This window comes from Jatropha curcas, chromosome 2, assembly GCF_041381405.1.
Source record: "Jatropha curcas cultivar XTBG-Jc1 chromosome 2, XTBG_Jcur_1.0, whole genome shotgun sequence".
In the NCBI taxonomy this organism is placed as follows: Eukaryota; Viridiplantae; Streptophyta; class Magnoliopsida; order Malpighiales; family Euphorbiaceae; genus Jatropha; species Jatropha curcas.
The window spans coordinates 23,183,608-23,199,218 of NC_143152.1; the positions used below are offsets into that span (position 1 = coordinate 23,183,608).

The 15,611-nt window shown below is 36.9% G+C and overlaps 1 long non-coding RNA gene and 1 other non-coding gene across 3 annotated transcripts; one reads left to right on the top strand and one right to left on the bottom strand.

Moving 5' to 3' along the window:
* Nucleotides 1-2,174: 2,174 nt before the first annotated feature.
* Nucleotides 2,175-4,685, top strand: LOC119371567 (uncharacterized). Of its 2 annotated transcripts, XR_005179198.2 has the most exons (3): nucleotides 2,193-2,515; nucleotides 2,614-2,771; nucleotides 4,272-4,685. It is a non-coding gene; the product is annotated as an uncharacterized LOC119371567 (long non-coding RNA). The 2 variants fall into 2 exon arrangements; XR_016319481.1 differs by lacking the exon at nucleotides 2,614-2,771 and having other exon boundaries at nucleotides 2,175-2,515.
* Nucleotides 4,686-8,722: 4,037 nt separating this feature from the next.
* LOC149498424 (small nucleolar RNA R71) lies at nucleotides 8,723-8,828 on the bottom strand. The gene has a single exon (XR_016319844.1). It is a non-coding gene; the product is annotated as a small nucleolar RNA R71 (small nucleolar RNA).
* Between the last annotated feature and the right edge of the window lie 6,783 nt (nucleotides 8,829-15,611).

Below are 15,611 nucleotides of genomic sequence, written 5' to 3' on the forward strand. Positions count from 1 at the left end.
ATAGATCTTGAGTATTTTTGATATCTCCTAGCGAGATTATTAATTTCTCTTCCTTTACGGGGTTGTTCCTCATTATTAAAGATTTTTATGTGGATCTTTTATTTCTTTAGCATTTCGAAGTATAAGATAAATTGTTGGTTAATTGTAGCTAGAGACTTCAAATCTTTAAATTCAGGTAAGTTTTTTTTACCAATGAAGTATGATAGTGCAATCTTTTCTTCCATTAAAGTTTGGTATATTAAATTCTTTTGCGGGTGTCAGTTGTAATAAGTTTTAAAACAAACAATGGTCGAGACAATATTGTGGAAGGTTTCTTTTGTCGTCCTATTCGAAAATGGACCAGTTTTTATCCGGAAGATTAACATCTTTTGCAAGATCATGAACATCTCCAAACAAAAGATTTCAATATTTTATATTTGTATTTTTTATTCCCATATGAATATTATGATGTACGCAACTTATATTCATTATTCATGCATCGTTAAGTTATAAAAAATAAAAATAACAAGTTGAGAAAACCAAAAAATTTAATTTCATAGATTTTCCATTTAAAAATTTAATTTTTTAATTCCAACCAATGAGATTACATAACAAAATTCTTTATTATTGCTAAACCGCCCAGTAAACCAATTTGAATTTATAAAAACCAAGCGAAAATCGAACAAAATCATTGATTTGTATCAAACTGGTTTGAAACGAACCGGATCAGTCTGGAGAAACCTATAAATATATTTTTCCTCTTTTTCTTTTCATTCTCTTCTTCTTCTTGGTTCCAGCCCTACTCAACCTCTCTCTCTCTCTCTCTCTCTCTCTCTCTCTCTCTCTCTCTCTGGGTTTTCGATCTCCACAGCCAGCCGTCGCGCCACCACTCCTCGACGTTGCACCACCGCTCTCCCTCCCTGTCTCTGTTTCCAGTAAACGCAGCAAGCAGCAACTTTCGATCCCTGTTCCTTGCGATCTCAACCACCGACCGCCACCCAAGTCGCGGCCTCTGCATCCTCGCGCTCTCTTCAGCCGACCTCAAGCCCTTGCTCGCCAGCGACTTGGCCTCGATCCTCCTCTTGCCTTGTTTCAGTCTCGTTTAGCGCAACGAAGGAAACAGTTTGGTTGTGTGAGTTGCGATCGTGACAACTTCGTCTCGGTCCTCTCGTCGGTGCTCTCTTCGATTTTCCAGTGACTTTGGCGTGGTCAGGCGACTCCAGCGACTCTGAGCCTTCTCTCTCTTCGTTCCTGCGAACACAGCCGCCACTCTAGTCGGATCCGGCCAAGCCACCCTGACAGTACTATATTTTGGGTATTTTTCTAATATAGTTTAAAAATATTAATTATAATTAAAGAGTTTTAATAAATTTGAATAAATTATTTGTGAGTATTAATTTGATTAGAAAGCTTTAATAAATTAAGGTAAATTTTAATTACTGTTAAATAAATTTAATTGAAGAACTTTGATAATAATATTGATGGGAATTATAGCATAGTTTTATGGTAGGTTGGACTAGATAAATATATTGTACATTAAACTATAAAAGAAGAATTTGAGTTCATAATTTAGTTTGGATTGACGGTTAAGGACGGACCATAAATTAAGTGAAGTCTTAGAACGAATTCCTTGAGATATAGTACAAAAATATGAATAGAGTAAGACCTATTATTTTAATAGGCATCACTTATTGTAGAGCTAAAGTTATTTTAACGAATATATGTAAATATTGCCAATATTATAGTATGTAATTGTCTTTAAATAAATCCGAATTAATAATCATATGTCAAAATGAAGAAATAGTTTATGAAGTCTTGAATTGGTATACATTTGAGCAATGAATTGAAAGAGGAAATAAATTAAATACTTAACAAGTTATTTTGGAGACTAGAAAATAATCTAAGGAAAAAGAGAAATTTATTAATGGAAAGGTAGCAATTATTTCGAGCACTACAAAAAAATCGCCGATCTGCGACCGATTTTTGCGACAGCCTAAAATCAGTCGCAATTTTGCGACCGAATTGCGACCTATAGACAAAAAGTCACTAATTATAACGCCAAAAATTTCCGCGAGTTTGTTTTTCAGTTTGTGACTAGTGTACTATGGATTTGCGACCGATTTTGCCACCGATTTGCGACAACGTTTTTTCCGTCGCAAAATTGCGCACTTCAAAATTAGGAATAAGTTCTGAGATCAATTTGCGACTGATTTGCGACCGATTTTTTGCGACCGACAGGTTTAGTCGCAAATCGGTCGCAATTTTATTGCGAAGTAAAACGACGTTGCCGAGTTAAAAAATTGCGACCGATATTAAGGACATTTGCGACCGACCAGTCGGTCACAAATTTTAGGGCTTTAAATGCTAGACGCCTCCTTCTTCTTTCTTCTTCTTTCTTTCTTCTCCTCCTCCTCTCCTCTCCTCCATTCGCAGCGCCACTCCAGTCCATGCTGACGCCGCTCCAGCCCGCCTGTCGCCGCCATCTCTGCTCCATTGCAACTCCGGTCACTCCATTGCTATTTGGACACAAGTTGAGGTAAGTCTTGCAATTTTTTTTTTTTTTTTGATTTTTTTTAGGGCACTAAATTAGGGGCGAATTGTTAAATATCTACCACTACCTATATAATTTTTTAGGGCAAAATATTAGAGCGCTCAAACGCACACCATGTTTTAGAGATGCCCAGCTGAATTGAACAAAAATACCTCAACAAAACCCTTTCATCTCTTCTCTTCGTTGTATTATCCTATCCTCTTCTCAGATTCAGCTGCATTCATCGGGTGAAGATTCACAAGTAATTACAATTTGATTTAATTTTTTCATTATTAAAAGTTGATTGACATCTCCTTGTTAATCATTCTGTAATTGTTATTTTTTATCTTTGTTTTTTTTATTATTTTTAATTATCATGCCTTATTTGATCGAGACACTCTTATTCATCTTTCTCTTTACACGTTAAGGAGACCATAAATGGTAGCAAACTGTTTGTTGTGATTTTTTTTATTTGGAAAATCTGGTTTGGAAAATGGTAACTTATTTTCGTTAAATGATTATGAAGTTTTAACCAAATAGTAGTCTGTTTTCGTTAAATCAAAGTGTGTTTTAATGTTTTTAAATTCATTAATATAGAAGAGGACAATTGGAATGGAGCAACCACCTGTTGTGCATCCTAGTGCGATCTCCATGTCCTATTATTTGTGAATATTGTTTTTCAAATTTTGTAGTATCATATATTGACCAATGAGAGTGGATATAAGTGAATATTAAAGTAGTTTTTTTAGGCTAAGTGCTATATTCTGGTCATACATTCAAAGACCATATCAATTATATTAGATGATTCAAAAAGCTTATTATGTATGATACATGTTTGAAGTAATAGTTTAGGACTTGAAAGATTTAGCTACAAGTGAAATTGCATGCAATTAGCACAAGAAATATGAATAAACTAAATAATTATTAGGGTCTAATTAGGGGCTAATTATACTCGGTACTGAAGAATTCTTCTATCCCCTATTTCTACCCTTTGATAAATACAAACAAAAGGATTAATTTTTATATGCAGATATTGGATCACAAATAAATCAAGTGAGAAAAATAAGACGTTAAATAATAAGAATAACATTGAATAGTAATGACATGATATAATCAACATGCAGTTTAGAATAGGAAAATATGTTATATTCAAATTAAAATTATTTGTAATTTACCAATGGCAGCAGATAAGGAGTTACAAAATAGAAAAAGATTTGATGGACAAATTTAAAGTCAGTTTGAATAATGTGTCAATTTGCTTATACTTTGAAGTTAAAGTTGTAACTCTTTCCAATTAAAGTTGAACTATTTCCTAATCAATGGACCATTTATTCAAGTTTGTAGTTACTATTTTAGGATACAAAGATTAAAATTATGTTTACCATTAAATATGTAGCTCCAAGGTTGAAGTACTTTTCATTTTATTGTTATCTTCCCAATATGAGGTCTACTTATTGCTTTTTAGTTTCAAGCATTTGATATTTTACACTTGTTACAAGAGCTAATAATAAATCATACCTTTTACACTTGTTACATTTTGTATATATTGGGTTGTCTCTCTTGCTAATTATATGTTGGCAAAGGTAATGTGTACCGTGCTATCATCCGAGTATTTGTCAGAGTCATGAATAAGGTAATGCAACCTAAACTCATTGTAACGAAGGGATGAATCACAGTAGTATATTTATCATATGTTAATGATAAATTTCTGTTACCCAAAATTATGACCGTTTAATGTCGCAATATAATTGTTGTTTGACAGTATGTGGAGCAGTTGTGGAAATTATTTTCGAGAAAAAATGATATTGCAATTGGGAACGTTGCGGAACTAGTGAATCCCTTCAGATACCAAGTTCTGCAGTACCCAGCAATAATGAGCGGTGCAGTGAGCCATAGATGATTGATATGTTGAAGAGCCAGGTAAAGGATGTTGTCCACAAAAAAAAAAAAAAAGCAAATTGAAAGAGAAGATGAAAGTAACATCGGGTGACAATTTTTTTAAAAGAGGGGCCATGTCACCCTAATTTATAGGCTACAACATAAGGAGTTGGAATATGGTGCTGCAAAGCACTGTATTTGCAACTGTCATTAATGTAGAAGTGGAACATATTTTTCTGGGTGGCTATAATATATGTTGAATAAGTTCACTGATTTTAGTTCTTTTTTTTTTTTTTTTTATGGAGTTGAGTTGGTTTTGATATTAGTGTTCTTTTTAGTTAGTCATTTGTTTTGTGACATTTTGTTACATTTTTATATTGTTTTTGAATTGCGTTTGTGATATATATATATATATATATATATATATATATATATATATATATATATATATATATATATATATATATGTGTGTGTGTGTGTGTGTGTGTGTGTGTCAATTTTCACAGGTGCGAAAAAATTATGGTTTTATAATAATATTTATTTTTTTTAATTTTTTCAATTTTGCGACCGATTAGCGACCACAAATAAAAATTTTAAATTTACGATTTGCGACCGACTTGCGACAGAATTTTCTGCGATCATTTTGCGACCGATTTATCGGTCGCTAATTTGCGACTGACGAAAAAATCGGTCGCAAAATATTTTGCGACGAGCATATTTGCGACCAACAAATATCGGTCGCTAATTGAATTTAGCGACCGATTTTTTGGCATTTTGCGACCGATTGGTCGGTCGCAAAATGCCATTTTTTTTGTAGTGGAGATTAAGGTTATATTATATGAATTAAGGTGATGGTAAAATAGGTTATTAAAATGATACATGAGGATGTACCGAGATCAAATTGAAGGTCTATTATTAATTAACGAGCTAAGAGTTGAATATAAATTGCTATTTATAGCAGTTGGATACTTGAATTGATTAATTGCTAGATGGATGGGCTTTGTGAGCAATAATCAATAATTATATTAAATGGTTAATACTTGAATAGGTGAAAAATTCTATTTTAGGGGAAACGTCATAAAAAATATTGATAAAATTTAGATTAATTCTTTAATTTCTTATTCAAGAAAAGTCATTTGTTTAATGTAGTCATTTCCTTTATATTTATGTTTTATCTAAATCGTCCGAGTTCGTCTACCTCTCCTGCTAATCAAAATTCAAGCTAAAGTTTGCTCTATCTGTTATCACTATAAGTAATAATAAATAATGCACACCATCATTTGCATATATGCATAGATCATTTCACATCTTATAAATATATATATACAGATGATACTCACTTTCACTCTTTAAATACTATATTATAAAAACACAATTACTTATGTTATGATCCACCATATATATTATAATATGATAAGCATATGAGAATTATATATAATAATATACATTCCATAATTACATTCATATGTGCTTATTAATCTTCTATGCGATTTAATATATTATGTAAATTGATTGGATTACTTGTGATGTGGCTATATTGTGTCTTGCTTGCTGATGGAATTGGGATGAAGTGGGTCACCATAGGATGTGAAGACGGTCCGGGACCGTTGGCCATGTGTGGGAGATCTGCACCCTGTGTGCACCTGATGAATTATGATATGAATGACATGGTAAACCTACAGGGTGGCCTCCTATTGGTAGTGGAAAAAAAGAGAGAATGGAAAAATAATATGAAGACTGGTCAAGTAAGGAATAGATCAGTTGGCCATGTATGCGAGATCGGTTTCCTGGTGCATACGTATGAGAGGACAAACCATGTGAGGATGACTTATCGAGGGTTTTGTGAGGCCATTGACCAATATCCATTTTATGTGATTACTTGAAGGTGATATTATTTATGGATGTTGATGTTGTGACATGTGCTTGATTGGATGAGTGTTCATCATAATAAATGTGAAAAGCATCTTGATAGGTGTTAATTTCATAGTGTTTTTAATATAGTTTTTATTAAAATTTCAGTAAGTTTTTATTACTTTAATTTAATTTTAATTCACTTCTAGTATAATTGTGTTCAAAGCTCCCTTGATTCTTAACCTGCTTGATCTAAGAGAAAATTGTAGGAAATTGGCGCAGAAAAGAGCTTTACAATGCAAGACACTTAGCTTCTAGCACGCCCAGGCCGTGCTAGAAGGCACAACCGTGCTAGAAGGTAAGGAAACGAAAGGAGAGACAGAAGAGAGCACGGCTAGGGAGGTGTCAAAAGGCACGGTCGTGCTACAAAGGGACCAGGGCGTGTCAAGCCTAGCACGCCCATGGCAATCCTAAGCAGACTTCCAGAAGACAGCACGCCTTGCCTGTGCTTGGTAGCACACCTGTGCTTTATTGAATAATTAGCCCGTGCTGCCTAGCACACCCCGTGCTTCACTAGCCAGACTTCCAGATTAAAGCACACCCAGCCCGTGCCATGAAGCACGCCCGTGCTGTGCAGGCGGAACCAGCGTGAACTAGATACGCAAATCAAGCTTTTTCTCACATGGGCCGACCTCGGGGAGTTTCCTAAACACACTAAACAAGACCTAGACCTATTTTGGGAGAAAAAGGAGTCCTAATCAAGAGGAAATCAAAAGCCTAAACAGTCATGATCTCCTATAAAGGATTTTGCACTAAATAAGGATTCTATTTTCCTAAAAGGAATCAGACTCACCTCCAGGAGCTCTATATAAAGAGGGAAACTTCTCATTGCTGGGGATCTGGTTTTTGTGCAATCCTTTACATAATTCTCTCTCTCTAAAAGATTTCAAGCATCAAATAATTGTGCCAAGAATCAAGGAAGCCATCCACATAGTTGTGATACAATTTTTATTCTAAACTCTTCATCTTGTTCTTTCTTTTATTATTGTCTTTAAATATGATGAATGATTCAAGTATGATTGAGTTTAATTTAATTACTATGTCCAGCTAAATTCTTATACTAGGGATTTGATATAATTTAATTCGATTCCAGTTTATAATATTAGATTTGTTTTTCTTTGTTCTCGTTATAAATTATTATTGTACTTAATGCTTCCAGGCAGAAAATTTCCCCTGGATTGAGTTATTTCAATAATCACATTCGGGAGAAGGGTTATTGATATGAAAAAGATAATAATTTACTTGAGAATAATAACTTGATGCGGAAGCTATATGGTTTGACTCAAGGGGGGTTTTCGTAAGTTAATAAGGTATTAAGTTGTGAACTCACAAAACAACCATAAAACCTAATGATCTGATTTATGTTTAATTTTACTATTAAAAGATAGGTAATTAAACTGGATTAGAATAGCTAACAATAAATCGGGAGAGCTTGTTAGTAACTTTAGGGTTGTTTCTCCTAATTGAACAATTAAAGTTGATTGATGAACTAATAGAATAAGCTGGATAGAATTAAGTGAAATCAATTTCCCTAGTAGCTTAGTTCTCTGATTTCTTTTCACCTGAATTTTGTGTTGATCTCTTCTGTTTTTACTTTAAAGTTATTTACCTTATAGCAATTTTCTCTTACCATCGTCTAAATAATAATAGGTTAACATAATTTTGGTAATTGATAAACAATCCATGTGGATACGATACTCTCTTACTCTATATTACTTGTTGCGATTTCGTACACTTGTGAAAAACGCTGTCAAGTTTTTGGCGCCGTTGCCGGGGATTGGCGTATCAATATCAATACGAATTACCCTGTTATTAATTTAGACACTCTTTTATTTTTATTTAATTTTCTTTTAAGGACTATTCCAGGTCTTTTATGCAAAGAAGATCAAGGAAGACTGAACCTCTAATCTTTGATCCGGAAATTGAAAGAACCTGTCGTAGGCACAACGCTGCAAGAAAAGCACGAGAAATAAAACTCGAACAACAAGCAGACATGGCCAACGAAAACGAAAACGAGAATGAAAACATAGTCGGGCCACCACTTCAACATCCTGTCCGTACCTTAAGGGATTATACAACACCTAATCTGAATGGGACAACCTCAAGTATTACTAGACCTAGGGTAGAAGCTAATAACTTTGAGATTAAACCCGCAATTATCCAAATGCTCTCTACCTCGATCCAATATGGGGGTTTTGCCTAGTGAAGATCCTAATGCTCACATCACCAATTTTCTGGAAATTTGTGACACTTTCAAACAAAATGGTGTTTCGGAAGATGCAATCAAATTAAGACTTTTCCCATTCACTCTTAGGGATAAAGCTAGATCATGGTTACAATCGTGTCCCGCTGGAAGTTTTACAACATGGGATGAATTAGCTCAAAAATTTCTAGCTAAATTCTTTCCATCCTCAAAAACCACCAAGTTGCGCAATGAGATAATAACATTTGCTCATCATGATCAAGAGAGCCTGTATGAAGCTTAGGAAAGATTCAAGGACTTGTTAAGAAAGTGCTCACATCACAGTTTGCCCAAGTGGTTACAGGTACAAACTTTCTATAATGCATTATCTCCTAACATCAAAATTACTTTAGATGCAGCTGCAGGTGGATCCTTTGAAAAGAAAGGAATTGATGAAGCGTATGAGTTGATAAAGGAAATGGCAAGCAACAGCCACTACCAAAACAATACCGAAAGAAGAAGAACTGCAGGAGTCTATGAAATAGACGCCATTACAGCACTTAATGCCAAAGTAGATAACATGGTAAGGAAATTGGACATGTTAACTACTAATCCTGTAAATTCTGTTATGCAAGTTTGTGATAGGTGCAATGGACAACATGGAATTGGAGAATGCATCATGGACTCTTTAAATCCACAAACTTTGGAGCAAGTGAACTATGTGATGAATCAAGGAAGAAAGAATTACCCTTATTCAAATTCATATGATAACAGGTTAAGGAATCATCCTAATCTATGCTATGGTAATCCTAACAATGCCTTGAATACACCACCAGGGTTCCATCCTCCGGAAAAGAAATCTCATGATGATCTCCTCACTGCTCTTTCCAAATCACACATGGAGTTCATGAATGAAACTAGAGAGAACCATAAAATCCAGCAGGTTGTAATAAGAAATTTGGAAATTCAGCTAGGGCAGTTTGCAAACATGATGGCATCTCGACCTCAAGGTACATTACCTAGCAATACTGAAAAGAATCCAAAAGAACAAGTGCAGGCTATCACCTTGAGAAGTGGCAAACAATTAGATGAACCACCAAGGAAAGAGAAGGAAGAAAAAGAACAACCAAAGGTGCCTACCATTGACTTAGAAGAACAGGAAAAGGTAAAACCCTATGTTCCCCCTGTTCCCTTTCCACAAAGATTAAAGAAAGCACAAGATGACAAGAGCTTCCTCAAGTTTCTGGATGTGTTTAAGAAGCTTCAAATCAATATTCCTTTTGCTGAAGCTCTTGCTCAAATGCCTAGCTATGCTAAATTCCTAAAAGATATCTTGAGCAAGAAACGAAAAATTGATGATCAAGGAACGGTAATGTTAACGGAGGAGTGCAGTGCAATTATCCAAAACAAATTGCCTCCAAAGTTAAAAGATCCAGGAAGTTTTTCTATCCCTTGTAACATTGGTAATCTTGACTTTGAAAAAGCTTTGGCGGATTTAGGTGCTAGCATTAATCTTATGTCCTATGAAGTTTTTAAGATGCTAGGTATGGGATAGCTCAAACCAACAAGGATGTCTTTGCAACTAGCAGATCGTTCGATTAAATATCCTAGAGGAATTGTAGAAGACGTACTTGTAAAGGTAGGTACATTCATCTTTCCTGTTGATTTTGTTATTCTTGACATTAATGAAGACAGGGAAGGATCTCTAATCCTTGGAAGGCCTTTTCTTGCAACTGCAAGAGCATTGATCGATGTTTGTGAGGGTAAGTTGACTTTAAGAGTTGGACAGGAGGAGATTGTATTTGATGTACTTAAATCTTGTAAACTTCCTATGGACTATGGAGACTGTTTTCGAATTGATGTTGTTGATGAATGTGTGGAAAGCACTTTGCATGTCGAAAATAACATGAATGAACCAAGCATCCTGAATGAAAAAGAAAAGGAACCACCTAAGCATGAACTAAAACAACTTCCATCTCATTTAAAACATGCATTCTTAGGAGAGAACCATTCTTTTCCTGTTATTATTTCTTCTCACCTAATGCTTGATCAAGAGGAAAGGTTGTTGCAGGTTCTACGTAGGCACAAGAAAGCATTAGGGTGGTCTATCTCAGATCTACAAGGAAGAAGACTACAAACCTTCAATCGAGCACCAAAGGCGATTGAACCCGAACATGAAGGAGGTAGTCAAGGCTGAAATCATCAAACTTCTGGATGCCGGTATCATTTATCCAATTTCAGACAGTAATTGGGTAAGTCCTGTCCAAGTTGTTCCAAAGAAGGGAGGTATGACTGTTGTATCTAATGAAAACAATGAATTAATCGAGACAAGAACAGTTACAGGTTGGCGTGTGTGCATAGATTACAGAAAACTAAATAAAGCAACACGCAAGGACCATTTTCCCCTTCCCTTTATTGATCAAATGCTTGAAAGACTTGCAGGTTATCCTTTTTATTGTTTCTTAGATGGCTATTCAGGGTACTTTCAAATACCTATAGCTCCTGAGGACCAAGAGAAAACTACATTCACTTGTCCTTATGGCACTTTTGCCTATTGGAGAATGCCTTTTGGGCTATGCAACGCCCCTGCAACCTTTCAAAGGTGCATGATGTCCATCTTTTCTGATATGGTGGAAAAATTTATTGAAATATTCATGGATGACTTTTCTGTGTTTGGTTCTTCCTTCGATGCATGCCTGCATAATTTATCTTTAGTAATGCAACGATGTGAAGACACTAACCTTGTGTTAAATTGGGAAAAATGTCACTTTATGGTTAGTGAAGGTATTGTCTTAGGGCATAAAATCTCTCAAAAAGGGATTGAAGTAGACAAGGCAAAAATTGAGGTAATTGAAAAACTACCTCCTCCTAACTCAGTGAAAGGTATAAGAAGTTTTCTTGGGCATGCAGGGTTTTACAGGAGATTCATAAAGGACTTCTCAAAAATCACTAAACCTCTTTGCAATCTATTAGTTAAAGATGTTCCTTTTGATTTTGACAGAGTGTTTAGATGCTTTTAACAGGTTGAAGAAGGAGTTAATCTCAGCCCCGATCATCACTACACCAGATTGGACTTTACCCATTGAACTAATGTGTGATGCTAGTGATCATGCTGTAGGAGCTGTTCTTGGACAAAGAAAAGACAAGAAATTGCATGTTATTTATTATGCAAGTCGCACATTAAATGATGCGCAACTAAATTATGCAACTACGAAAAAAGAATTGCTAGCTATTGTTTTTGCTTTTGACAAATTTAGGGCATATCTAATTGGAGCTAAAACAATAGTATACACAGATCACTCAGCCATCAAATACTTGCTGGAAAAGAAAGATGCAAAACCGAGACTCATTCGTTGGGTACTTTTATTGCAAGAATTTGACCTAGAAATTCGCGACAAAAAGAGGACCGAGAACCTCGTTGCTGACCATCTTTCCAGGCTTGAATTGGGGGAAGAAGATACAAGCAAGTTACAAATCAATGAAAGCTTTCCCCATGAGCAACTTCTTCTAGTAGCAAATGCTCAAACCCCCTGGTACGCTGACATAGTTAATTATCTTGTTTGCAAAATTCCTCCTCCCAATTTTTCTTACCAACAAAGAAAAAAAAATTTTCATGATATCAAATTCTACTATTGGGAGGAGCCATTTTTGTTCAAGTATTGCAGTGATCAACTATTCAGGAGATGTGTACCGGAAACTGAAATAGAAAGTGTCCTTAAATTCTGCCATTCAATGGAATGTGGAGGTCACTTTGGAGCAAGAAAACAGCTGCGCGTATACTAGAAAGTGGTTTGTATTGGCCTAATCTCTTTAAAGATGCTTATAACTATGTTCGTCTTTGTGATCGTTGTCAAAGGTTAGGTAACATTTCGAAGAGACATGAGATGCCCTTAAATCGCATCCTTGAAGTTGAAATCTTCGACGTATGGGGTCTAGACTTTATGGGACCTTTTCCACCATCATATTCAAATCAATACATTCTAGTGGCGGTGGATTATGTGTCAAAGTGGGCAGAGGCTGTTGCTCTTCCAAATAACGATGCCAAAAGTGTGATGAGCTTCATCAAGAAAAACATTTTTACAAGGCATGGCACTCCTAGAGCAATAATCACTGACGGAGGTAAGCATTTTTGCAATAGATATTTAGATTCCCTTCTTGCAAAATATGGTGTCACTCATCGTGTAGGTACTCCTTGTCATCCTCAAACAAGTGAACAAGTAGAGGTCACTGACAGAGAAATCAAAAAGATCCTCGAAACCACTGTTGGACAATCAAGAAAGGATTGGTCCAAAAAGCTAGACGATGCTCTATGGGCCTACAGAACGGCATTCAAAACGCCTATAGGTATGTCTCCATATCGCATGGTGTATGGTAAGGCTTGTCATCTCCCTCTAGAGTTAGAACATAAGGCGTTTTGGGCCATTCAATTTCTTAACTTTAATGCCAAAGAAGTGAGACAAAAGCGTTTGTTACAGCTAAACATGATGGATGAATTGCGCCTCCATGCTTATGAAAATGCTAAAATATACAAAGATCGCACTAAACAATGGCACGATAAGCGCATTATCATGAGGGATCTAAAGGTAGACCAGCAGGTGTTGCTCTATAACTCTAGGCTCCGGTTATTCCCTGGTAAGTTGCACTCTAGATGGTCTGGACCATTTACAATCAAGGAAATCTTTCCTCATGGCGCAATTGAAATAGTGGATGGGAAGTCAAATCGAAGTTTCAAGGTAAATGCTCAACGTCTGAGAAGCTATCATAATGACAACTTTGAACCCATCAAGAATACAATCGGTCTTGCTTAGCCTAAACTAGGCTAAGTGCGTCGAACTTAACGACGTTAAACAAAAGTGCTTGTGGGAGACAACCCATCTGATTTTCTTGCTAAATTTTCGTTCCATTTATTTGATTTTATTTTCTGTTTTAATTGTCAAATTCCCAAATTTTCTCCATAAGTGTTCTTTTGTTTTAGTTAGAGTTTTTTTGTAGGAAAAAGTGAAAATCCAGAGCAGAGCACACCCTGGCCATGCTAGGTGGCACGCCCGTGCCATAGGGTGAGGAGACAGCACGCCCGTGCATTTTTCAAAGGTGCTGACACTTGAGAGGTCGGGGAGAAGCACGCCCCAGGCGTGCCAGATAGCACGCCCGTGCTATCTGCAGGCAATTTTTCAACTTGAGGGTCAGAGAAGAGCACGCTCCAGCCGTGCCCATCAACACGCCCGTGCCATAGAGAAGGAAAAAATTCACTTGAAAGGTCAGGGACAAGCACGCCCGTGCTATCCGCAGGCGATTTTTAACAAGGGAGAGGCAGAGAAGAGCACGCCCAAGCCGTGCTCAGTCGCACGCCCGTGCTACTTGCGCGACAATTATCAGGCGCAAGGGTCAGAGAGAAGCACGCCCTAGGCATGCTCAGCAGCACGCCCGTGCCAGGTACGCTTCTTCTTTTAATTTGCAGGTTAGAGGAAAGCACGCCCAGGCCGTGCTTATCAGCACAGCCGTGCCACGATCAGACCTACTCATTAATTGGCGCCCCTATTTAAAGAGCACGCCTTCAACTCCTCTCTTTTCCATCTCGCACGCCCTAGCCGTCATCCTTTTCTCTCAAATTTTCTCTTTTCTTCTCCCTTTCCTCTCAAATCAAACACTCTCCACCCAAAATTTTCACATAATCACCTCCAACAATGCCTCCTAGATACAAACGCAGCAGACCCGCTTCCTCCGTTGCTGCTCGAAAGCGTTCAACCACGCGATCCTCCACGGCTCCTCAACCTCCTTCACCTCCTGCACTTCCATTCGAGTTCGCCTCATCCGATCAACAAGAAAGGTATACAAAATTATCTCTTCCACCTATTTTACCGAATAGATTTATTGATGAGGCTGCTTTAGCACAAGTGGGTCTTAGAGATATTGTGTTAGAACCACTTAAGAGAATAGGATGGGGGCAATTTCTTGACATGAAGGACTTAGTATATGCACCATTAACTCTAGAATTTCTAAGTTCTTATTCCTCTTTTATCCCGCTTTTGCCTACATCTCCCCCGAGCAAGATTCGATTTAGGCTTCTTAGCCAAGATTTTGAACTGTCTGTGAATGAGATTAGCCAAATTTTCGGATTTCCCACAGAGAATAGTCAAATACAAGTACCTAGTGATTTTAATGCACGTAATGCTTGGAACCATTTTACTGAGGAAGTAAATTATAATCCTAGGTATTCAAAAGCCTCTAAATTGAAAAATCCTGGCCTTAGATACGTGCATAAATTCTTATCTAATACTATCTTTGGAAGGAGCGAAAGTGATGGGGTTCTGAGTTTAAATGAGTTATACTTCTTGTGGGCCATTGAAAAAGGAATTCTACTCAATGTTGGGTATTGGTTGTGCCAAAGATTTGCAAGAGTGGCTAGAGCCGACAAAGGGGCTATAATGATGGGGTGTTTTGTAACCCGCATTGCTAGATATTTACAGGTTTGGCAACCACCTAGATCAGTACATGAGAGTGTTGGAGGGGGACGGGGTACCCGACTGGATTTAGATGTTATGATCCACATGAAATTAATCGAAAAGGTCGGGGATGCGTATCGAATAGTGGGTGCTCCAGAGGTCAATCCTGATGATGCAGGAGCAGAGGCAGCAGGTGGTGCTAACATGGAGGAGGACAATCCTCCTCCTTTTCCCTCTTCTTTTGGTGCAGGTACATCCTGCGCTGGTCCATCGTTCCAAGGCACATCCAACATGTCAAATGATGAAGTCCTTGCAAGGATGATGTCTCGAATGGACCTTTTTGACACGCGCCTTAACGGGATGGAAACGATGATCGCAGACAGTTTCCAGTCCATCGAAATCATGAATGGCAGTCTTGATTCTAGGATGGATACCATGCAAGGCCAACTCCAGACCATTCTCCAGCTTCTGCAGCCACCCCCACCACCGAAGCAATGATGGATTTCTCACTTATCTTTTGTTTTGTTTATGTTTATTTTTGTTCTAATACATTGTCTTGGTTGCTTTCATTTTAGTTTGTTTGTTATTTGAATTTTTATAACTTTTCAGTAGTTTTTGTTCTTAATGTTTAGTTGCTCTTTTAGTTAAGACTCATTCCACACCCGTTCTATTGTATTGTTCAATATA